Source organism: Gopherus flavomarginatus, chromosome 8, assembly GCF_025201925.1.
Source record: "Gopherus flavomarginatus isolate rGopFla2 chromosome 8, rGopFla2.mat.asm, whole genome shotgun sequence".
NCBI lineage: Eukaryota > Metazoa > Chordata > Testudines > Testudinidae > Gopherus > Gopherus flavomarginatus.
The window spans coordinates 51,707,311-51,732,725 of NC_066624.1; the positions used below are offsets into that span (position 1 = coordinate 51,707,311).

The 25,415-nt window shown below is 51.4% G+C and overlaps 1 long non-coding RNA gene and 1 pseudogene across 1 annotated transcript in view; one reads left to right on the plus strand and one right to left on the minus strand.

The window, feature by feature from the left end:
* LOC127057005 (zinc finger protein 420-like) overlaps positions 1-25,415 on the plus strand; it is a 482,458-nt pseudogene that overhangs the window by 29,799 nt on the left and 427,244 nt on the right.
* LOC127057104 (uncharacterized) overlaps positions 16,172-25,415 on the minus strand; it is a 185,510-nt gene continuing 176,266 nt past the window's right edge. Inside the window, exon 4 of the long non-coding RNA XR_007776011.1 lies at positions 16,172-16,326. This is a non-coding gene — a long non-coding RNA (uncharacterized LOC127057104). The remainder of the gene's footprint in view (positions 16,327-25,415) is intronic.

Genomic DNA, 25,415 nt, shown 5'->3' on the forward strand with positions numbered 1-25,415 from the left:
ACTAACCTAATTACCTTCTATGAGGAGATAACTAGCTCTGTGGATGAGGGGAAAGCAGTGCATGTGTTATTCCTTGACTTTAGCAAAGCTTTTGATACGGTCTCCCATAGTATTCTTGCCAGCAAGTTAAAGAAGTGTGTGCTGGATGAATGGACTGTAAGGTGGATAGAAAGCTGGCTAGATCGTCAGGCTCAATGGGTTGTGATCAACGGCTCCATGTCTAGTTGGCAGCCGGTTTCAAGCGCAGTGCCCCAAGCGTCGGTCCTGGGGCTGGTTTTGTTCAATATCTTCATTGATGATGTGGAGGATGGTGTGGATTGCACCCTCAACAAGTTTGCAGATGACCCTAAACTTGGAGGAGTGGTGGATACACTGGAGGGTAGGGATAGGATACAGAGGGACCTAGACAAATTAGAGAACTGGGCCAAAAGAAACCTGATGAGGTTCAACAAGGACAAGTGCTGAGTCCTGCACTTAGGATGGAAGAATCCCATTCACTGTTACAGACTAGGGACCAAATGGCTAGGAAGCAGTTCCGCAGAAAAGGACCTAGGGGTTACACTACACGGGAAGCTGGCTATGAGTCAACAGTGTGCCCTTGTTGCCAAGAAGGCTAACGGCATTCTCGGCTGTATAAGTAGGGGCATTGCCAGCAGATCGAGGGATGTGATCATTCCTCTCTATTCGGCATTGGTGAAGCCTCATCTGGTGTACTGTGTCCAGTTTGGGGCCCGACACTACAAGAAGGATGTGGAAAAATTGGAAACAGTCCAGCAAAGGGCAACAAAAATGATCAGGGGTCTGAAGCGCATGACTAATGAGGAAAGGCTAAGGGAACTGGGCTTGTTTAGTCTGAAGAAGAGAAGACTGAGGGGGGATTTGATAGCTGCTTTTAAGTGCCTGAAAGAGGGTTCCAAAGAGGATGGACCTAGACTGTTCTCAGTGGTAGCAGATGAGAGAACAAGGAGTAAGGGTCTCAAGTTGCAGTGGGGAGGTTTGGGCTGGATATTAGGAAAAAACTTTTTCACTAGGAGGGTGGTGAAGCACTGGAATGGGATGGCTAGGAAGGTGGTGGAATCTCCTTCCTTAGAGGTTTTTAAGGGCAGGCTTGACAAAGCCCTGGCTGGGATGAATTAGTTTGGGATTGGTCCTGCTTTGAGCAGTAGATTGGACTAGATGACTTCCTGAGGTCCCTTCCAACCCTAATATTCTATGATTATATGATTAGATGCTCTAATGGTCTCTTCTGGCCATAAAGTCGACTAATTTCTGAAAAACGGAGCGTAGCATTGGGAGCAGCATCTGATGTTTTACTGTCTAGCCGGCTTGCTGCCTAGAATGAACACTCCTTGAGTGGGGTGATCCTCCAAAGTGCCTGGCCTGGGGTAGGACATTAGCACAGCAAGGGAGGGGTGTGGCGGTGACATCACAAAGGCCTTTTGAAGGACCTCAGACTATTGGTCAAAGGTGGTGGGGAGGTGGTGACCTCACAGAGAGATGCTGACATCAGCCAGGCAGGACAGGGGCAAGGGGCCAGGGAAACCTCAGAGACCCCTGTGGCTTTGCTTCAGCAAGTCTCCTTCTCCAGGTCTCTCCTTGAGGACTGATAAAGTATTCGAGTTCACAGATGTGAGCACCAGGAGGAACCGCTTTCGAGTTTTCTCCTTCCCTTGTAGTGATTTTACTAGAAAACAGCCGTCCCTGTTTAGAAGGTAAGAGCCTCCTGGAGGTTTGAAACCTGTTCAGTCTGATCCATCTGGTGAGAGTTGAATTCTAGACATGGAAAACACGAGCTTAAGGAGGCAGAATTTTATTGCGCACCTGGGATTTTGTCCCTTAGAATCAGTGCGGACATAAGGGTTTGTCCTTTTTGTTTCAGCTTTTCCTCCATCCATCCTTCCCTCCTTTCTCTTCTTCTCTTGCTTCTTATCTCCTTTTTCCTATTCCCCTCTCAACACCAGCAGGTGTGCTTCTGTGTGTGTGTGTGTGTGTGTGTGTTGCGGGGGAGTGCTCTGCAGCTCCCACTGTGAGAGATCCACCCAAAAATGTGGGACTGAAATAGTGCTTGGGCAGTGATCCCCAGCAGTCACCTGGGTCAACTTTTGGGCTCTCTGGTAAGAATCCTCAGCCTCCCATCCTCAGTCTCTATCCTGATTGGCTGAGCAGGGGGTTATTGACAGGGAGGAGACTCAGGTCCATGTTGTTCTCTTTTAAGAACAAGGAAATAAGTCAGAACCAGTTCTATGTTTGACATATTTTGTTGCTTCTCTGCATTTATTGTCTGTGAGCAGTTGATGATTCTCTCTAACATTGCAGTTCTCCTGAAATACTTGCTGAATAATTACTGTGCACTGTTGTTGGTCTGTAGCTCATCTGAGAGCACGTTATTCAGGTCATTCAATGTCTGAAATTCAAGATCCGATGGTTGGTTTGAAAATCAGGGCTCTTGGGTCCTATTCCCAACTCTGCCACTGCCTGGCTGTGTGACCTAAGACAAGTCAGTTCTCCTTTCTCAGCCTTAGCTTCTCCCTCTTTGAAGTAGGGATAATAATGATCCACTCTTACCTACCTCATGGTGGGTGGAGGATGGGGATCCATTGGAGAGTGTCACTAAGAGTAGTGCATAATATGAGGTGTCCCATCACGTTTACTCAGAGCAGATTATGACATAATAGATTAGCTGAAACAGTCTTTTTTATTTGTATTTTTTTATTTTGGAATTGTTAAGAGCAGCAACGACTTAGCTCAGACTGAAGCATCTTATCTAATTTTCAAGATCTAAGTGTCTCCTCCTTGTGTGTGATGACACAATTTAACACACTGTGACAAACAGGAGATGCTTTTGTTTTGCAACAAAATCTTTTTGCAAAGAACTTCCATCTCACTTATGATTCTGAGAAACAAACTGGTTTAGTCTGAATGGGATTTTCGGACAGAAACGGTTGGAATGAAATTTTCCCACCATCTCAATTCCTGAGCTCTATCCCTGCCTCTGGGGGGATTTGTTGTCTGTTAGAACAGGAGTCTGACTGGCGGCTTCTCTTTCTGGCTCTGCCACCGCCTTGCTGTGTAGGCCCTTGGGTAGGTCACCTCCCTTCTCTGTACCTCAGGCTCCTCCCATTTGTCCAATGGGAACAGGGACAGTTCTCGAATTCTGGGCAGTTGTGAGCCTGAGTGAGAGAAGGGGTGTTGAAGCCCTCTGTGAAGAAGAAAGGGGAGTTTCACGGTGTTTTAGCACCAAGGAATTCTAAAGTTTGCTAAAGTGTCTAGTCTGTGGAAACAAGAAATGGTCGGGGCCAAACTTTTTAACCACTGCCTTTTTAAAGCCCTTTCAAGGATGTGAGTCCCTATCTTTTAGGTACCTGGGGTTCTTTGCCAGCAGGAGAGAAGAGGTTCCTGCCTCCTTTTTTGTGGCCTTAACAAACCAGGTGTTGTGCCCCAGTTCTCGTCTGAGATCCCTGAAAAAGAACATCTTCCCATCCATGAACAAGACAGGACCTATCTTTCAAAGGGGAACAAAGAGACCCCTGGGACTTACAGACTAGCTAGCCTGACTGCCATAGCTGGAGAGATACTGCAATACATTCTTAAACACTCAGTTTGTCAGCAGCACCTACAGGATAATTTGGTCCTTAGGACGAGTGAGCATGGATTTGTCAAGAACAAATCATTCCAAACCAATCCTCTTTCCTTCTTCGGCAGGGTTCCGGGCCTGGTGTAGGTGGGTAAACAGTAGATGGGATCTAGCTTGCAGTTACTAAGGCTTTTGACACTGTCTCATAGGACATTCTCACAAGCAAACGAGGGAAATGCAGTCCAGCTGCAATCAGTGTAATGTGGGTGCAGAGCTGCTTGAAAGCCCAGACTCCAGGAGCCCTTCTCCATATTTGGCTGTCCAATGGAGAGGGTGTACCTAGTGGGTCTGGCAGGCATCAGTCCGGAGTCCGGTACTATACAATATTTTCATGAATGATTTGGAAAATGCAGTGGAGACCATGCTTCTAAAATTTGCAACTGACACCAATCACTTTGGAGCACAGGATTGAAATTCAAAACGTCCTTAACAAATTGGAGACTTGGTCTTCTTGAGCCAAACTCCATGGCTGGGTCCCTCTCTCTACACTGGGCTGAAGTGAAACCCCAGAGCCAAACACTCCTCCTGGGCAGTGCGCTCTGACCTTGAATGGTCAGATGCTGCTTAGCACTGTCAGAGCAACTTTTGCTGGGAGATTCTCCCAGCACTTTCCAATAGCGGGAAAGTACGAAATCCCCATTTCATTGCTGGGGACAGAGCCCTAGAGGGGGGAGCAACTTGCCCAAAGTCCCCCAGGAAAAGGAAAAGAACCAGCAGTGGAACCAATAGGAAACCCAGCAATGGAACTCAGGAGTCCTGGGGGTGTGCTAGGGTTACCAAATGTCCTTATTTTATAGGGACAATCCGAATTTTGGTGTCTTTTTCTTATCTAGGATCCTATTACCGCCCACTCCCTGTCCCGATTTTTCACACTTGCTGTCTGGTCACCCTAGGGTGTGCACATGTGTGGGTCCCAGCTTCTCCCTGCCCCCCTCATTGAAGCAGAAGTGCAGGGTTACTGCCCTGGGTACTGCAGGGCACCGGTGGACTTGGGGCTGGCTGGAGGTAGGGTCTGGCTGCAGGCAGGGTAAGGGGTGCGGGGCTGGCTGGCTTCAGGCAGGGGGGTGCATTGGGTTGGCTGGAGACAGGGCAGGGGATGCAGGGCTGGCTGCAGACAGGGAGTGCAGGGCTGGTGCAGGCTGAGTGTGTGGGGGGGCTGGTTGGCTTTGGGCAGGGCCACAGGGGGGTGTGGCAGGAGATGGCTGGAGACAGGGCTGGGAGTTTGTCAGGGGCTTTGCTGCAGGGCTGGCTGCAAGTAGGGCAGGGAGGATGCGGCTGGTGTGGGCAGGGCAGAAGGTGCAGGGCTGTCTGGAGACAGAGGATGGCTGTGGGCAGGGCAGGGCAGGGGGTGCAGGGCTGGCTGCAGGTAAGGCATGGGGCAGGGCCGGTGCAAGGATGTTTCACTCCCTAGGTGAAACTTCCACCTTGCACACTCCCCCCCTGCGTCCCCACCCTGAGGTGCCCCACCCGTGGCAGCTCCTCCCCTCCACCCTGAGGCTCCCCTCTTGTGGCAACTCCCCCGCTCTGCCCTGTGGCACCCCCCCTCGCCCCAGCTCACCCCTGCTCCAAGCACGTGCATCCTGAGCACACCATGGCCGCTTCATTTCTCCTGCCTCCCAGGCTTGTGGCGCCTAAGCCTGCCAGGCAGTCAAGCACCCTTCTCTGAGCCACAGCAGCCCTGAGAGTTGACAATAGAGGCACCTTAGCTCCTGAGTTCCTTCAATGTGTCCCCCTCCGGGGTCCAGCTCCGATCACCAGATACTTGGGGTATGTCTATACCACCTGCCGAATTGGTGGGCAGTGATCGATCCAGCGGGGGTCAATATATCGCGTCTAGTGTAGATGCAACATATCGAGTGCTCTCCCCTCGACTGCTGTACTCCAGCTCGGTAAGAGACACAGGCAGAGTCTACGGGGAGCTGCAGCAGTCAACTCACTGCGACTGTGACATTATAAGTATAATATAATATCTCATTGAAAGGTGACAGGGCCAGAAAGAGTTAATTAACTCACCTCACCGACTGAGCTGACCCATGGGTGAACCTTAAGAACTGGTTAGCAAGATATGTGAATGAACAGAGCTTTGAAATGCAAGTCTGCATTGTTAGAGGTAGAAGGGGAGATGTTTGCTCAGGTCTTGTGATGTAGGCAAACAAGTCTTGTCTATTGCTACAGTTTTAATTCAAAGAGCAAAAAAGGAATATTAACATTAATGATGATACTTGAGTGAAATAGTATTATTGTCTATGTGTCTCTTTGAAGGTTGTGGTAACCTGTATCTGAACTGTTTAATGAATAAATTACTCTGTACTAATTGCCAGGATGCTTGAAAGGAGAGTTAAGCCTATTGTCTTCTGAGGCCGAAAGGCTGCTGGAAATGTATAAGAACCCTGGGACACGATCCTTCTTCATCTCAGATCTGCTTTGGGTTTCAAGAGGGGGAAACCTTAAGCCACAAGGATTGAGATCCCCAGTCATTGACTGGAGCCACCCTGAATATGGAAATTGGACTATAACCTATGGACTATTTCTAAAAGAACTTTTGGCAACTACAAGCTCACCTCTATTATGTATCTGAACCTCAAGAATTGAATTCAAGTCGATATGTCTATTAATCTTTTAATCAACACTCTGTCTCTTTTCTTTTCTAATGAATTTTAGTTTAGTTAATAAGAATTGGCTATAGCATGTATTTTAGGTAAGATATAAGTTATAATTGAACCTGGGTAGGTAACTGATCCTTTGGGATCAGAAGACTCTTTTCTTTAACATGATGAAGTAAGATTTTCAGGAATCATCATCATATCTGACAGGTGTGTCTGGACGGAGGCCTGAGGCTGGGTACTTTAAGGGAACTGCGTGGCTTAAACTTCTAAGTAACCAGTGAGGTACTACAGAAGCTGTTTTGTGTTGGCTTGGTAAATCTGAGTATCGGAATAACCAGCAGCGTTTGGAATTTGTCTGTCCTGTTTTGTTTGCGGTTCACCCTGATTGAGTGACCTCAGCTGGCTCCCACGGGTAGCACCATCACACCTACATCCAGGCTGTAGGGGTCCGGGGGATCTTAGGGGCCTTGGGGTGCACAGATACCTACGTTCATGCTGTAGAGGTCCCTGGGGGGCTTAGAGAGTTTTGGGGGAGGGCACAGATACCAATCTCCAGGCTCTAGGGGTCCCAGGGGGGCTTAGGGGGTTCGTGGGGGGCACATATTCGTACATCCAGGTTTTAGTGGTACCAGGGGGGCTTAGAGGGTTAGTGGGGGGCATAGATACCTACATCCAAGCTGGAGGCATCCTGGGAGTCTTAGGGGATTTTTAGTGGCCCAAGATACCTATGTCCAGTCTGTATGGGTACCAGGGGGTCTTAGGGGTTTGGGTGGGCACAGATACATATGTCCAGGCTGTATCAGTCCAGGAGAAGGGTCAGAGGTTTCATGAGGGGCACAGATATCTACGTCCAGATTGTAGCTGTCCCGGGGGGTTGTGAGGGTACAAATACCTACATCCAGGCTGTAGGGGTTCCTGGGGGGTGAGGGGGTTTCTGAGGGGCACATATACCTACGTGCACACTGGAGTGTCCCTGGAGGCTTATGGAGTCCCTGTAGGGCACAGATACAAATGTCCTGGCTGTATAGGTACCTGGGGGGCTTAGGGGGCTTGTGGGGGGCACCGATACCTAAGTTCAGGCTGGAGGGGTCTCCGGGGGTCTTAGGTATTTGGTGGGGGGCACAGATACCTACATCCAGGCTGCAGGGGTCCTTGAGGGGCTTAGAGTCTGTCACGGAGTGTGGGGGAGTCCAGTCCTGCACCCCTCTTCCTGGGACTCAAAGTGACTCTCAGCCAGCCAGTAAAACAGAAAGTTTATTGGACAACAGGAGCGAAAGATACAGCAGAACATGAAGGCACAAGCAGGATCCCGCAATCGAGTCCTTCTGGGGCTTCAGGAAACTTAGTTCCCAGTTTGGGATTCCTTGAATTCCAACCACCCAGAACAAAACCGAAACTGAACTAACCCAACTCTCTCCAGCCAGCCCCTTCTTTTGTCCAGCTTCCCGGGCAAAGGTGCTGACCCCCTCCCTCCTGCCTAGCTCAGGTTACAGGCTGAGCACGTGTCCGGTCCTAAGGTCACCTGCTGCTCTCCCATCTCCCACACAGACGGTCCCTACTCCATCACAGTAAGGCACAGAGCATTTCCCGCATGGAGCAACAGTGACACCGTGTGGCCACGCAGGATAATGCACAGAGCATTTTCCTCACAGAGCAACAGTGACACCATGTGGCCATATAGGGTAATGCACAGAGCTTTTCCTGCATGGAGCAACAGTGACACCATGTGGCCATGCAGGGTAATGCACAGAGCATTTCCCTCACAGAGCAACAGTGACACCATGTGGCCATATAGGGTAATGCACAGAGCATTTCCTGCATGGAGCAACAGTGACACCGTGGGGCCACTCAGGGTAATGCACAGAGCATCACACCTACGTAGATGCTTTAGAGATCCCTGGGGGGCTTAGGGGTCATGGGGGGCACAGATAGATACGTCTAGGCTGGAGGCATTCCGGTGGGTATTAGGGGCTTCATGGGGGACACAAATATCTACTTCCGGGCTGGAGAGGTCCCTGGATGGCTTAGGGGGTTGTGGTGAGCACAAATACATAGGTCCAGGCTGTAGTGGTCCCTGGGGGTTTAGGGAGTTGGTGAGGGGCACAAGAACCTACGTATGGTCTGGAGGGGTCCCTGGGGGACTTAACGGGTTGTGATTGTGCAGATTACCTATGTCCCAGTTGGAGCTGGCTCTGGGGAGCTTAGGGTGTTTGTGCCTCATACACATACCTACAAACAGGCTGGTGGGGCCCCTATTTGTCTTAGGGGGCTTGTTGGGGGCAGAGATACCTATTTTCAGGCTGGAGAAGTCCTGCGGAGGCTTAGGGGGTTCCTGGAGGTCACAAATATCCACAACCAGGCTGGAGGGGTTCTGGGGGTATTAGGGAGATGTGGGGGGGGGCACAGATACCTATTTCGAGGCTATAGGGGTCCCGGGGTTACTTTTGGGCATTTTGGGGTACAGATACCTACGTCCATGCTGTAGGGGTCGCTGGGAGGATCAGTGGTTTTGTGAGGGTGCACAGATACCTATGTCCAGGGTATAAGTATCCAGGGGGGGCTTAGGGGTTTGTGGGGGGCACAGATACCTTCATCCAGGCAAGAGGGGTCCTGGGGGCCTTAGGCGGTTTGTGTTGGGCACAGATACCTGCGTTTAGGCTAGAGGCATTCCGCAGTGCTTAGGGGGGTTGTGAGGGCACAGTTAACTATGTTGAGGCTGTAGAGGTCCCATCATGGCCTAGGAGGGTTATGGGGGGCACAGATACCTGCGTCAAGGCTGGAGGGGTTTTGGGGATCTTAGGAGGGTTGTGGGGGCACAGATACCTATGTCCATGCTGAAGGGGTCCCGTCGTGGCTTAGGGGATTCGTGGGGTCAGAGATACCTACGTCTAGGCTGGAGGGGTTCTAGGGGGGATTAGGTGTTTTTGGGGGGAACAGATACCTATGTCCCGATTGTAGGGGGCCCTGGGTAGCTTAGGCGGTTTGTGGGGATCACAGATACAAACATCCATGCTGTAGGGGTCCCGAAGGTCTTTGTGTGGCTCTGGGAGTCACAGATACCTACCTACAGGCTGGAGGGGTCCTGTGGGTCTTAGGGGGTTTGTGGGGCATACAATGCCTACATCTGGGCTTGTGGGTTCCCTGGGGGGCTTAGAGGTTTGTGGGGAGCACAGATACCTTTAACCAGGATAGATGGGTCCCGGTGGGATTAGGGGTTTGTGGGGGGCACAGATACCTATGTAAGCAGAAGCAGGATGAACTCTACCCTGAGATCTGGTGGTGAATTATGGCGAGTGTGGAAAAGAATTTCAGGGGCTGATCGTGTTTGCGTAGGCACACCCACCCCGCCTGACACGGCCACGGCAGCCTGGGATGGTTGCTTTGGCAGCTGTGGTATCCAGTTTATTTGTTGTTGGGGCATGAGATGTATAGTATTGCCACCCTGATTGTGTGGATGAGGAACTGTGAAACTGCTTTGAGACAGTGATTCTCACCACAAATTGAGTGGCACTCGCTAGACAAGGGAGTGGGCTCCTTGGGTGAGCTAGAGTCACCAATTGCACTTTTTTTCTTTTAACAGTTGAATAGCAGTGTTGATTTTTGATTCTCTTAAGAGCTGAATTTCTAGGTTCTTGAGCTGAAATCACTGAAAAGATGTGTTAGCTTTTGGGGGAGTTTGAAACTGTATTGCAGAGCACAGTAGTTGGCAGACAGGAGCAGTTTGTGGGAGTGGCCCACGGAGTGAGGTGAGGCTAGCAGTTTTGGGGGACAGCTGGAGCAGAACACAGGTCGGCTTTCAGAGCAGCTGGTGGACCGAGCTGAGCAGTTTGTGGGGAAGGCAAAAGCAGAATCCCATGGAGAGGCAGAGCAGTCGGCAGTGGACCACATAAGGTGCCCCTTTCTACTCAGGCTGGCAGGGGGAAAAACCCTGCAGATAGACTCTTGAACTCTGGGGCTACGGGACTGTGGGTGATTTTGGGTTTGCTGGACTCTTGAAACATTGGAGATATTGGACTTTGGAGTCTTGGGGTGATTTGGGGATTGCTGGACTCATGAGCCCAGGGAAAAGGACACGGCCTAGTTGAGGTGTTTTCCCAATTTAATGCTGTGTTGTTTATCTCACGTTATTAAACATTTTCTGCTACACCCAGACTCTGTCCTTGTGAGAGGGGAAGTATTGCCTCTTTGAGGCACCTAGGGGTGCGTATGTAAAATTTTCCCATGTCACTGGGTGGGGGCTCGAGCTGGTTTGCATTACATTGTAGGCAAGGGACTCCTATGTATTGAACCCAGTCCTTGCTGCTATCAGTTCAGCCTGGCAGAAGGGTTCCACCTACGTCCAGGCTCAAGGGGTCCCTGGGGGGCTTAGGGAGTTTGTGGGGGGCACAGATATCTAGGTCCAGGCTGTAGGGCGTCGGGGGGGCTCAGGAGTTTGGTGGGGGGCACAGATACCTACGTCCAGGCTGCAGGGGTCCCAGAGGGGCTTAGGGGGTGTCACGGAGTGTGGTGGAATCTGGCCCTGCACCCCTCTTCCTGGGACACACAGTGACTCAGCCAGCCAGTAAAACAGAAGGTTTTTTTGGCCAACAGGAATGAAGGAGACAGCAGAGCTTTTGGGCACAACCAGGACCCCTCAATCGAGTCCTTCTGGGGGTTCAGGAAGCTTAGTTCCCAGTTTGGGATTCCCTGAATTCCAACAACCCAGCTCCAAACCAAAACTGAACTAACTCCCTCCAGCCAGCCCCTTCCTTTGTTCAGCTTCCTGGGCAAAGGTGCTGACCCCCTCCCCGCTGCCTAGCTTAAGTTACAGGCTTAGGTCCTGTCCCTCACCTAAAGTCACCTGCTGCTCTCCCATCCCCCACACAGACAGTCCCTACTCCATCACAGTACTGCCCAGAGCATTTCCTGCATGGAACAACAGTGACACCATGTGGCCAAACAGGGTAATGCATGGAGCATTTCCTGCATGGAGCAACAGTGACACTGTGTGGCCACTCAGGGTAATGCACAGAGCATCAAACCTACATAGAGGCTGTAGAGATCCCTGGGGGCTTAGGGGTCATGGGAGGTACAGACAGCTATTTCCAGGCTGGAGGCATTCTGGGGGGCTTAAGGGGGTTCGTAGGGTCACAGATACCTACGTCCAGGATGGTCGGGAATCTGGGGGAGTTAGGGGCGTTGTGAGGGGCATAGACACTTGCGTCCAGGGTGTAGAGGTCGTGGTGGGGATTAAGGGCTTCCTGGAGGACACCAATATCTACGTCCGGGCTGGAAAGGTCCCTGGGTGGCTTAGAGGTTGTGGTGAGCACAGTGATCCCTGGGGGTTTAGGAACTTGGTGAGGGGCACAGATACCTATGTTTGTCCTGGAGGGGTCCCTGGGTGGGCTTAGTGGTATTGTAGGGGACACAGATACCTACGTCCAGGCTATAGTGATTCTGGGGGGACTTAGGGCTTTGGGGGGGCACAAATACCTACATCCAGGCTGGAGGGGTCGCTGGGGGCTTACGGGGGTTGTGGGGGGCACAGGTATGTACGTCCAGGCTGGAGAGGTTCCAGGGAATATAAGGAATTTTTGTGGACAGCAGAGATACCTATCTCCAGGATCTAGGGGTCCCTGGGGGGCTTAGGGTTTTTTTGGGAGGCACAGATAACTATGTCCAGGTTGGAGTGGTTCCTGGGGGGTTTAAGGGGTTCCTGGGGGGCACAGATACCTAGGTCCATGCTGTAGGGGTCCCCGGGTGGATTAGGGGTTTTCTGAGGGGTACAGATACATACGTCTAGGCTGTAGGGATCCCTGGGAGGCTTAGGGGGTTTGTGGGGGGCAGCAATACCTAAGTCCAGGCAATAGGGCTTCCAGGGGGAATTAGTGTGTTGTGGGGGCACAGATACCTAGATCCAGGCTGGAGGGTTCCCTATGGCGGGGGGCTTAGGCAGTTTATGTTCGGCAAAGATACCTACCTCCAGGCTGGAGGGGTGTCTCGGCACTTAGGGATTGTGGGGGGGCACAGATACCTCCGTCCAGGCTGGAGGGTCCCTGGGGAGCTTAGCGGGTTCGTAGGTGGCACAGATACCTAAATCCAGGCTGGAGGGATCCGGGGGGGGGGGCTTATGGGGTTTAGGGGGCACAGATACTTATCTCTAGGCTGTAGAGGTCCCTGGGGGGCTTAGGGGGTTTTGGGGGGCCCCAGATACCTAAGTCCTTGCTGTAGGCATCCCTACAGGTGCTTATGGGTTCATGGGGTGCACAGATACTTATGTCCAGGCTGGAGGGGGCAGGGGGGGCTGGGGTTTCATGGGGGGCACAGATACGAACCTCCAGGCTGTAGGAGTCCCAGGGGGGCTGTGGGGGTACAGATACCTACATCTAGGCTGGAGGGGTCACTGGGACGTTTAGGGTGGTTGTGGGAGCACAGATACCTAAGTCCAGGCTAAAGGGGTAATGGGAGTGCATAAGGGATCGGGGCTGACACAGATACCTACGTCCAGGGTCTAGGGGTCCCGAGGGATTGGGGGTTGAGGGGGGAACAGATACCTACGTCATAGCTGGAGGGGTCTTGGGTGGTTTAGGAGGTTCGTTGGAGTCACAGATACCTAAGTCCAGGCTGTAGGGGTTCCTGGGGCATTCAGGGATTTCTGGGGGTCACAGATACCTACGTGCAGACTAGAGGGGTCCCAGAGGGCTTAGGAGAATTATGGGGGGCACAGATACCAATATACTGGCTGTAAAGGTCCCTGGGGGGCTTTGCGGGTTCGGGAGGCACAGATACCAATGTCCTGGCTGTAGATGTTCCTGGGGTACATAGAGGGGCTGTGGTCGCACATAACCCTACATCCAGGCTGTCGGGGCCCCGGAGGCCCCTGGCCAAATTGGGTCCCCCTGGAAAAGTCTCCCTCACGGTGGTCCCAGGGCTGGAGGAGCTCCCACTCCCTGATACGACCCAGACACTGCAGCAGGGGCACAGAGCTTCTCTGGTGTCAGGGCCACAGCGGGGCAGGGGTAAGGGAGTGAGACCAGAGAAGCTCTGTGCCCCTGCTGCAGCCCCCAGGTAATAGAAGGGAGTGGGAGCTCTTCCAGCCATGGGGCCACCGTGGAGGAACATCTACAGCCAGGACATTGGTATCTGTGGCCCCCATAAACCACCTAATCCCCACGGGAACCCCTACAGCCAGGATGTTGGTATCTGTCCCCCCATAAATCTCCTAAGCCCTCTGGAACCCTTCCAGTCTGAACGTATGTATCTGTGACCCCCAGAAATCCCCGAATGCCCCAGGAACCCCTACAGCCTGGACTTAGGTATCTGTGACTCCAACGAACCTCCTAAACCACCCAGAACCCCTTCAGCTAGGACGTAGGCATCTGTTCCCCCCTCAACCCCCAATCCCCTCGGGACCCCTAGACCCTGGACGTAGGTATCTGTGTCCGCCCGATCCCTTAAGCACCCCCATTACCCCTTTAGCCTGGACGTAGCTATCTGTGCTCCCACAAACCCCCTAAACGTCCCAGCGACCCCTTCAGCCTGGAAGTCCCTATCTGTGACCCCCACGAACCTCTAACCCCCCAGAGATCCCTACAGCCTGGACACAGGTGTCTGAGCACCCCACAAATCCCCTAAGCTCCTCGGGACACATCCAGCCTGGATGTATCTGAGCCCCCAGTGAACCGCCTAATCTCCTCGGGACACCGACAGCCTGCACCTAGGTATCTGTGCCCCCCACAAACCCCCTATAACCCCCAGGACTCCTCCAGACTAGATGTAGGTATCTGTACCCCCACAGCCCCCCTGGGACTCCTACAGCCTGGAAGTTCATATCTGTGCCCCTCATGAAACCCCAACCCCTCCTCGGCCCCTGGAGCTGGGGTTGAGGGCCCCAGGGTTTGGGCCCCTGGAGCTGGGGTTGGGGCCCCCAGGGGCTGGTCCCCTATTGCTGGGGTTGGGGCCCCCAGGGGTTGGGCCCCTGGAGCTGGGGTTGAGGGCCACAGGGGTTTGGCCCCTGGAGCTGGGGTTGCGGCTCCAGGGGTTGCGCCCCTGGAGCTACGGTTGGGGCCCCAGGGGTTGGGACCCTGGAGCTACGGTTGGGATCCCCAGGGGTTGGGCCCCTGGAGCTGGAGTTGGGGCCCCCAGGGGCTGGGCCCCTATTGCTGGGGTTCGAGCCCTCAGGAGTTGGGCACCTGGAGCTACGGTTGGGGCTCCTAGGGTTTGGGCCCCTGGAGCTGGGGTTGGGGCCCCCAGGGGCTGGTCCCCTATTGTTGGGGTTGGGGCCCCCAGGAGTTGGGCACCTGGAGCTACGGTTGGGCCCCTGGAGATGGTGGGGCACAGATACCTAAGTCCAGGCTAGATGGGTCCGGGGGGCTTATGGGGTTCAGGGAGCACAGATGCTTATCTCTAGGCTATAGGGGTCCCTGGTGGGCTTAGGGGGTTTTGGGGGGCCCCAGATACCTAAGTCTATGCTGTAGGCATCCCTACAGGTGCTTATGGGTTCGTGGGGTGCCCCCCCAACACACTAATTCCCCCTGGAAGCCCTATTGCCTGGAAGTAGGCATCTCTGCCCCCCACAAACCCCCTAAGCCTCCCAGGGACCCTTACAGCCTAGACGTAGGTATCTCTGCCACCCAGAAAACCCCTAATCCACCCAGGGACCCCTACAGCATGGACCTAGGTATCTGTGCCCCCCAGGAACTCCCTAAACCCCCAGGAACCACTCCAACTTGGACATAGATATCTGTGCCTACCAAAAAACCCTAAGCCCTCCGGGACCCCTAGAGTATGGAGATAGGTATCTCTGCCATCCACAAAAACCCCTAATCCTCTCCAGAACCTCTCCATCCTGGATGTACATATCTGTGCCCCTCCCCACAAGCCACCTAAGACCCCCGGGACCCCTCCAGCCTGGATTTAGGTATCTGTGCCCCCTCAAAGCCCTAAGCCCCCCCAGAATGCCTATAGCCTGGAAGTAGATATCTGTGTCTCCTACAATACCACTAAGCCCCCACCAGAGACCCCTCCAGGACATACATAGGTATCTGTGCCCCTCACCAAGTCCCTATACCCCCAGGGATCACTGTGCTCACCACAACCCCCTAAGGCGTCCAGGGACCCCTCCAGCCCGGATGTAGATATTAGTGTCCTCCACGAAGCACTTAATCCCCACCATGATCTCTACAGCCTAGACGCAAGTACCTATGCCCCTGAAACCCCCCTAACTCTCCCAGGGTCCCGCCCATACTGGATGTAGGTATCTGTGACCTTACGAACCCCCGTAAGCCCTCGAGGCATCTCTACAGCCTCCACGTAGCTGTGATGCTCTGTGCATTACCCTGTTTGGCCACATGGTGTCACTGTTGCTCCATGAAGGAAATGCTCTGTGTATTACGTTGCTTGGCCACACGCTTCCTGCAAACAAAAGCCTGCTCAGAAACCCCCTTGCTTTAAATAAAATGTCTAAATCTCACATTTCTAAAAATAAAATTCTCTAGTCCTGTATGTCTTAGTTTTTATCTCAAAAGGTAACAGCCTCATAATCTCCCCCAAACACCCTGAGACCTCCCTAAATTATTAAAATACCCCAGTTATCAGCAAGGCCATGACTCTGACCCACAGCTAGAGTATCTAGGCTAAGCTGTTCTGAAGGAGGCAACTCAAACATTTTCTCCCTGCTTCCCTTGGCAAGGTCTGACTGGAGAAACAAAATTTCCCAAACTGAAAATTTTCGGCTGCAAAACCAGTACTAGATATTTGGGGACTTTGGTTTGAATGTATTATTATTATTATCTTCTGATTTATGAATCAGTTCTGTCATCCAGGTGTGTTTCCAGCTGTTGATTTGTGGGAGAGAGATGCCAAGTCATGATGTCTCTTCCCCTTTTCATAGTTTCTTCCAACTTTCTAGAAAGCCCCTTTGCTATGATGTGAGTCAAGCTGTGTCCATTGTTGCTGTGTTATCTCGGTGAAGTCTGCATTGTACAAGGTTCCTGGGATAGTCCTTGGGACTGTAGCCACCTTTAATGGGCCAGCAGTAAGTCTGGCTCCTCCATTTTTGCACCTGAAAGGCTGGTGGGGGGCATTTCCCAACCTCATAACATATTTCTGTAATGCACACAGAGCAAACTTCATAACTTCCCAAACCAATGTGAGCACATAGAATGCAAGAAGACATTAAGGTTCAACAGATGAACAGTTCAAGATTTTTGAAATGATACCTCACCAGGCAGACTTTGTTCAAAATGTATCATCACTATATGAGAGTGGTGAATATGGGGCTTCCAGGGCACTGCTTTAAGCACAGCGTGCAACCCCTGGGCTTCCATTGAAATGGGAACGTAACCTTAGAATCCATCTCTCCCGGGATAAAGATGGCAGGATGGCTGGCCTGGGTCATCTGACTTGGGCTCATGGAGCTAAAGCTGAGAGGTTAAAAATTGTAGTGCAGATATTTGTGTTCACACTGAAGCCTGGGTTCAGAAACCCTCACCCCTCGTGGGGTCTCAGAGGTTGAGTTCAAGTCCATATGTCTGCACTGTAATTTTATAGTCTTGCAGTCCAAGTCCCATAACCCTGAGTCAGCTGACCTGGGCTTTGAGACAGGTGACCTGGGTGTTTTAATCATAGTGTAGACATAACATTAGGATAGGTCTAGGAGCCCAGAAGGTTGGGAGGGAGTTTAGCAAGTGGAAATGGTAAAACCGCAGGGAAGTATTACCCTGGACTCATGGCAGTTCTCCATTGGTCTGTCTGCTTTTGAGGCAGGGATAATAACTGCCAGTGGTGCCCTGTTGAGCGTTTTTTGGGGCACCTGCTCTTGGCTGTTGTCAGAAGGACCTTTGGTCTAGCCCAGTGTGGGTTTTCTTATGGTTTAACTTACACACACAGGCACTGATAGAATTACTGAACGTTTGGGCATTAGGAGCTGGTAGGTCAGTGGTCCAGTCCCCTCATGGATGACCCCCTCCCTCTGGGACAGGGGCAGGTCTAAGCTCTCACACCAAATGCTCATTGTGGCTGCCAGAATCTGTGGGCAGCTCATTTAGTTTATGCTGAGGGTTGTCTCCTGCTTTGTGCCCAGTGTCTGAGAATGAAAATCCTAAATCACCCTATGAAATAATGAATGCAGCAGGATGTGCTATTGTCCCTGCCCCAAAGCAGGCAGACCAATGGAGAAATGCCATTGAGTCCAGGGTAATACTTCATTGCGGTTTTACCTTTTTTGCTTGCTAAACTCCCTCTCAACTTTGAAGGGGCTCAGAGCCCAGTATTGAGCCTGAGCTGAGACATCTACACTGCAAATTTACCACCCCACAGCCAATGCCTTGGGAGCCTGAGCTGGCATGGGGCAGCCTTGGGTGTTTCATTGCAGCGTGGACATACCGTAGCATTATGTCTGCACTGTCATAAACACACTCAAGTCACTATTCTCAAACCCTGGGTCAGTTGATTCAGGCTTGTGGGGCTTGTGCTGCAGGGTTATAAAATTACAGTGCAGACATTTGGGCTTGAGCCCAGCCTCCGAGACCCCACAAGGGGTGAGGGTCTCCAAACCTGGGCTCCAGTCTGAGCCTAAATGTCTACACTGCAGTTGTTTGCCTCACAACCTGAGCCCCAGGAGTCCAAGTCAGATGATCCAGGCCAGCCAGGCCACACTGCTTTTATCACGTTATAGATGCCCTCTCAGGGTATGTCTACATTGCAACATAAGCCCAGGGTTAGCAGAAGTCATGTCAGCAGCCCCAACACATAAACATAAACCACGAGGAAAAGACCCACCCACAAATAAGCTGGGCAGTGTCCTTCTCCCTACGGTTCATAAGTCCAGCAACCAAAAGTCCTTTAACATGAGCCATCCCCTCTCTGCACCCCACTCACAACTGTAGTCCTTAGTCAGTGCAAGCCCAGAGATGCCTCTGTAGAGTTCACCTACCATCCTGGGTGAAAAGGGGGGAAAATAAGAAGGCACTATACTCATTATGTTGTCTAGGGACTCACTCATCCCTACACAGCCACCCTGTCCTAACACTGCTCTAACCCCTAAATTTTAGCATTAGGATCCAGGCGCAGGCCCATTTGGCTTTCGAACTCCTGTCCCCTGCCTAGCAAGTGCTATTGAATTGAGGGTGAGTCCTTCAGTTGGGGTCTGCCGAGCACAGTTGTGCTGCCCTCAGTTTACACAACAAGGATAACAACGCTTTATTTCTCCTGCCCCAATAAGAAGGAGACTGGGAATCCAACACCAGGCAAAAGTGATCATTTCGGCAAGCAAACCAACATATTTCCAACATACTGTAAAATCCACATGCAGACTCATACATGAAACCTTGCAAGAAAATCTTCCTGAGGGGGTCTGAAGCACCCACTGCTGGAGGGAAGGAGGGAGCCGTGGGTTGGGATTGAGGGACACTGGGAATAGGAGGGGCCTGTGGGTTGGGATTGAGGAGCAGTGTGAGGAGGAGGGGCCTGTGGGTTGGGATTTAGGGGCACTGGGAATTGAAGGGGGATGTGGGTTGGAATTGAGGAGCAGCGTGAGGAGGAAGGGCCTGTGGTTTGGGATTGAGGGGGCTGTTGGTAGGGACAGAGGGGAAGGGTGAAGAGGAGTAGGCTCTGGTTGGGAGTGAGGAGCACTGTGCATAGGAGGGACTGAGGGTTGGGATTGAGGGGCACTGGGAAAAGAGGGGACATGGGTTTAGGCTGAAAAGCATCTTCATTTGGGGATCCAGCAGGAAAAGGGAAAGCAGCAGGTGATTCTAATTCCTAGGGATATTCTGTGTGTTTGTATGTGTGTGTGTGTGCAGGGAAGGAACATGCTATATGCCCAGTGGCCTTTATTCCTCCAGGCTGCAAGGACAGAGGGATTGTCAGGAAGTTGCCCTTTCAAACCCACACACAAAAAGGCCCTTCTGAGGAAAGGGAAAATCCTGAAGAGAAAAAGTTATGTCAAAGAGGACTCCAGAGAGACAGTTTAAGATCTTGGGGAGTAGTTTATCACCTGACCAGGGACTGGAACCCTGGACCCTTAGATTAAAAGCCTGATGTTTTGCCAACTGAGCTTGCCAGACTCACTAAGTGGAAAAGCAATTTGGTGTGGAGGAGAACTAGTCAAGAAAACCAGAGTGGGAAACAGTAGGGAAAACCTGCTGCTCTCTCTGGCCTGGTCAACACTACAAGTTTATATCTAATTTAGCAGCATTAAATTGCATTAACCCTGCACCCGTCCACACAACAAAGCCCTTTATATCGATATAAAAGTCTCTTAATACCGATATCTGTACTCCTCCCCGACGAGGGGAGTAGCGCTGAAATCGGTATTTGCCATGTCGGATTAGGGTTAGTGTGACCACAATTCAGCAGTATTGGCCCCCTTTGAGCTCTGCTTGCAGAGGCAATAAAGTCAGTGTTGTTTCAAATTCCTGCATTCTTTATTACTTCATCACACAAACAGGGGGATAACTGCCACAGTAGCCCAGGAGGGGTGGAGGAGGAGGGAAGCAACGGCTGGGGTTGTTGCAGGGGCACCCACTAGAATGGCATGCAGCTCATCATTTCTGCAGGATGTCTGGGGCTCTGACCCGGAGTGGCCGTTTGCCTCTCTGGTTCTTTAGCAGGCTTGCCTGATAGTCTAGACAGGACTGACTCTCCCTTTAGACAAAACTCAAAGAAGGGAATGACCTGAGGAGTCATTCCCATTTTTGTCCATGTGCCCTCAGCCAACCTCACCGAGGCTGGCCAGGAGCACCCATGACAGCAGCAGATGGTACAGTATAACTGGTAACTGTCATTGTCAACTTGCAAAGCAGCAGATGGGATGGTATGACTGGTAACCATCTTTGCTAACTTGAAAAGGCAAGGGGATCCTGCTGTGTAGCGCTGCAGTACCACATCTGTCAGCATCATCCAGTAGTCATACGGTGACGGTGAAAAAAGGCTCTACGGGCTCCATGGTTGCCGTGCTATGGCAATCCAGGGAAAAGGGCGCGAAATGATGGTCTGCCATTGCTTTCACGGAGGAAGGACTGAGTGACGACATTTACCCAGAATCACTCACGACACTGTTTTTGCCCCATCAGGCATTGGGACCTCAACCCAGAATTCCAATGGGCGGGACAGACTGTACTATAATGTTTGGTTTATTTTTTTAAAAAACTTCCCTTATTTCCCTCTCCATTTTAGACTCACAGCCTTTAAGGTCAGAAAGGACCAATGTGATCATCTAGTCCGACCTGCTGCACCTTATAGGCCAAAAGACCCCCCTCCCCTCCTGTAATAGACCCAGTAGGGGAGGCAGCTCTGTGCACTTCCCCTACCCCAGGCAGCACATGGACGACCTCTACCCCCCCACCCCAATGGGTGTGCAGAGATGTGCCAGCAGCACTAAGGTGGCTCCCTGCCCACTCTGCCTCCGTCCCTCCGTATCACTCCCAGAAATGGTCAGCATGTCCCGGCACCCCCTAGGGCTGGGGGAGTGTCTCCATTCATTGCCCCTGCCCCAAGTACCAACTCCGCAGCCCCCATTGGCCAGGAACTGCAGCCAATGGGAGCTCTGGGGGCAGTGCCTGCAGGCAGCAGCACACAGAGACCCCTTGGCACGGCCCACCTAGGACCTGCTGCCGCAGGGTTGTGTGTACCAGTCACTTTGGGAGATGCAGTGCCCAGGGTAAGCGCCACCTCTCCTGCACCCGAACCCACTCCCCCAGTGCAGAGCCTGCATCCCACACCCAAATTTCCTCCCAGAGCTTTGCTTGTTTTCCTTTCACCCAGAACCATCCTTCTTCTCCTGGGATGCAAGTAGCCATCCCTGGGAAGCCAAGAGGTAGGCACAGGATTCTACCTCCCAGCAGCCAACTGCACCTCCCCAGGCTTTGCAGGCATTGCAGAACAAATGGGCTTAGCTTCTGCCCTGCCTTCCTCAGCTAAACTTTCCTCTTTTGCCCCATTCCTGCCTCACTCCCTCCTTTGGCAAGTCACACAAAGGAAGCCAGCAGGAAGAGCCGTCTGCCATAGGGCAACCTCCAAGGGCAGAGGAGATCAAGCCACAAGGCTTCAAATGGTGAATGGCCAAGGTCCTCTAGCTTTCACCTGCTGATGCTAAGGCTTTTTCCCAGCTCATTTCACCACCCTCTATCCTGCAGGGATTGAGTTTATCGCAGCTGTTACCTAAAATTGGGCCAGCTAGTAAGCGTAGGGAGGACTAATGACCCACCAGAGTTGGCAGAAAGCAGCAGGTTTATTATACTGACAGCTAAGCTCAAAAGAAGAAGGGGGGGGAGTGTCACACTCACATACTCATGCTCCCAGGACAGGCACAGCACTGGAGATGTCAGGATTCTGCAAGCTAAGTGTCCCATAGTGGGATGGTGCGAGGAAAGTAAGTCTTCCTGAGGCACAATGAAATACAACGCAGAGAACCACTGGCCAGGCAGTCCGGGCAAAGAGCATTCACTGGAGGTACAAGCTTGTGAGTGACTCCTGAGCACATGGCCCCTTCCCCTTTTAAGGAACTGCACCTAATGGCCTGCGACTAGAGATGACTTGGCTGCATCTGGTTGGTCATGCTCCACTTTGGGCAGTGACCATGCTCTGGGTGTATGAGTGCTGCCTAATTAGTGTCCCAGTCACCTTGTCTACCTGGGAGCTCTTCTGCTCTTCTAGCTATTCAGCCAGTCCATTCAACCCACAAGCATTCCAGGAGGGGGAGAGGGAAAACCACTTCACAGGTATTCAGAGAGGGAGAGGAGACAAAAGCAGGAGGGAGGGAAGTATAACAGACCTATTGAGAATACAGGTTATACATTGCATAGAAATCACTGCTGCTCCTACAACAGCAGGGACAGGCCAGTAGGAGCTGGGGAAAAGAAGCCATCATGTTTCTTCCTGTTTTTAAACCAGAGACCCTTTGCATGTTAAGCAAACATGCTAACCACTACACTACAGAATCTCTGTTGCAGTGTTTTGCCCCTCCCTTCATAAGAATATAAGAATGGCCATACTGGGTCAGACCAAAGATCCATCCAACCCCATATCCTATCTGCCAACAGTGGCCAATGCCAGGTGCCCCAGAGGGAGTGAACCTAACAGGTAATGATCAAGTGATCTCTCTCTTGCCATCCATCTCCACCCTCTGACAAACAGAGGCTAGGGACACCATTCCTTACCCATCCTGGCTAATAGCCATTCATGGACTTAACCTCCATTAATTTATCTGCAAAAAGAACAAGGAGTAATTGTGGCACCTTAGAGACTAACAAATTTATTTGAGCATAAATTTTCATGGGCTAAAACCCACTTCATCAGATGCATACAGTGGAAAATACAGCAGGAAGAGATATATATATATACACACACACAGAGAGAGAACATGAAAAAATGGGTGTTGCCATACACACTATAAAGAGAGTGAGCAGTTAAGGTGAGCTATTATCAGCAGGAGAAAAAAATCTTTTGTCGTTATAATCGGGATGGCCTATTTCCAACAGTTGACAGGAAGGTATGAGTAACAGTATGGGGACAAATAAACATGGGGAAATAGTTTTACTTTGTGTAATGACCCATCCACTCACAGTCTTTATTCAAGCCTAATTTAATGGTGTCCAGTTTGCAAATAATTCCAATTCAGCAGTCTCCCGTGGGAGTCTGTTGTTGAAGGTTTTTTGTTGTAATATTGTGACTTTTAGGCCAGTAATCAAGTGACCAGGGAGATTGAAATGTTCTCCGACTGGTTTTTGAATGTCATAAATCTTGAGGTCTGATTTGTGTCCATTTATTCTTTTATGTAGAGACTGTCCGGTTTGGCCAATGTACATGGCAGAGATGCATTGCTGGCACATGATGGCATATATCACATTGGTAGATATGCCTCTGATAGTGTGGCTGATGTGATTAGGTCCTATGATGGTGTCCCCTGAGTAGATATGTGGACAGAGTTGGCAACAGGTTTTGTTGCAAGGATAGGTTCCTGGGTTAGTGTTTATGTTTGGTTGCTGGTAAGTATTTGCTTCAGGTTGGGGGGCTGTCTGTAAGCAAGGACAGGCCTGTCTCCCAAGATCTGTGAGAGTGAGGGATCGTCCTTCAGGATAGAATGTAGATCCTTGATGATGCACTGGAGAGGTTTTAGTTGGGGGCTGAAGGTGGCGGCTAGTGGCGTTCTGTTACTTTCTTTGTTGGGCCTGTCCTGTAGTAGGTGACTTCTGGGTACTCTTCTAGCTCTGTCAATCTGTTTCTTCACTTCAGCAGATGGGTAATGTACTTGTAAGAATGCTTGATAGAGATCTTGTAGGTGTTTGTCTCTGTCTGAGGGGTGGGAGCAAATGTGGTTGTATCAAAGCTTGGCTGTAGACAATGGACTGTGTGATGTGGTCTGCGTGAAAGCTGGAAGCATGTAGGTAAGTATAGCGATCAGTATGTTTCCGGTATAGGGTGGTGTTTATGTGACCATTGCTTATTAGCACAGTAGTGTCCAGGAAGTGGATCTCTTGTGTGGTCTGGTCCAGGCTGAGGTTGATGGTGGGATGGAAATTGTTGAAATCATGGCAGAATTCCTCAAGGGTTTTCTTTTCCATGGGTCCAGATGATGACGATGTCATCAGTGTAGCACAAGTAGAGTAGGGGCATTAGGGGATGAGAGCTGAGGAAGCGTTGTTCTAAGTTAGCCATAAAAATGTTGGCATACTGTGGGGCCATGTGAGTACCCATAGTAGTGCCGCTGTCTTGAAGGTATACATTGTCCCCAAATCTGAAATAGTTATGGATGAGGACAAAGTCACAAATTTCAGCCAGCAAGTTTGCCATGACATTATCGGGGATACTGTTCCTAATGGCTTGTAGTCCATCTTTGTGTGGAACATTGGTTTAGAGGGCTTCTACCTCCATAGTGGCCAGGATGGTGTTTTCTCGAAGATCACCAATGGATTGTAGTTTCCTCAGGAAGTCAGTGGCGTCTCGGAGATAGCTGGGAGTGCTGGTAGCATAGGGCCTGAGGAGGTAGCCTACACAGCCAGACAATCCTTCTGTCAGGGTGCCATTGCCTGAAATGATGGGGCATCCAGGATTTCCAGGTTTATGGATCTTGGATAGCAGATGGAATACCCCAACTGCTTTTTTGGCCTACTGCTTCTCTGTCTGGATGTTTTTGTCAGCCCTGGCACACAAAAAGGGCATCATTGCAAGCACCCACAAAGGCGAGATGAATTTTTGCCTGCCTTGCTCAGCTTGACTTTCTTCCTCACCCTATTCCTGCCTTAGATCCTGGGTCACCTGGTGGCTGAAGATGGTCCATTGTCTCAAGTGGTGCCAGAGCCTGACACAGTGCCCCGGGCCGCCTTTGATCTGCACATGCCGGCCGTGCATATTTGCAAATACTTGAAAGCTCCTGTCAGTAAGTTCTGTGGACAGTTGCTCACCATTATAGGAAGCTCCCTAAAATTGGCCTGTCTCACACCCACTGAAAATTGTGTAGAGTGTAAGGTGGGAGTAGAAGAACACTGGGGGAGGGCCTCTCCCTTCCCCCACCATCAGCCATCCCATACCCAGTGCTGCACAGGGTGGGGTAAAAAAAATAAGGCCATATTGGAAAAGTCAGTTGGGTTCTTTGTGGTTGCCCCACCATTCCCCTTGGGACTGACCTGCCCTCCAGCTCAGCCACCCACTGAAAATTGAAACACAAAAAAGTAGAGCCGTACAAGGCTTCAAAGCCCACCAGGCCCAACTCCCCTTCTAATACAGCAGAAAAGCCACACTTCTCCTGACTAGGTAGAGACGTCCTATTGCCCCACAAGAAGTGGAAGGCCATCGTGTTCAGTCTCAGCAGCACTCGTGGAGCAGGGGGAAATACATGGCTGAGGAAATTCCTCACAGATGGGTCTTGAGCATGACAACCTTGTAGGTAATGACAAGGTCCACTTACACCACCAGCCAAACCATTCCTCACAGGCCTGCAACCATTTCTTCCAGTTTGCGTTTCCCACCTCGTCCCCAACCGAATGCCCAGCCATCAACCTGCCCACTCTTGCAGCCCTCCTCTTCCGCCCTGACTGATAGGGGGAAGTATTGAGCCTCTCTCCCTTAGGCCCTTCAGCATTCCTGGGGAACACCAACACTGCTCAAGTGACTTTGGGCCAGTAGGTCAATCAATAGGGCTGCCTCCTAGGCCAGGCTGCAGCCCAGCTTCAGGACTCAGAGGAAATGCAGCTCGC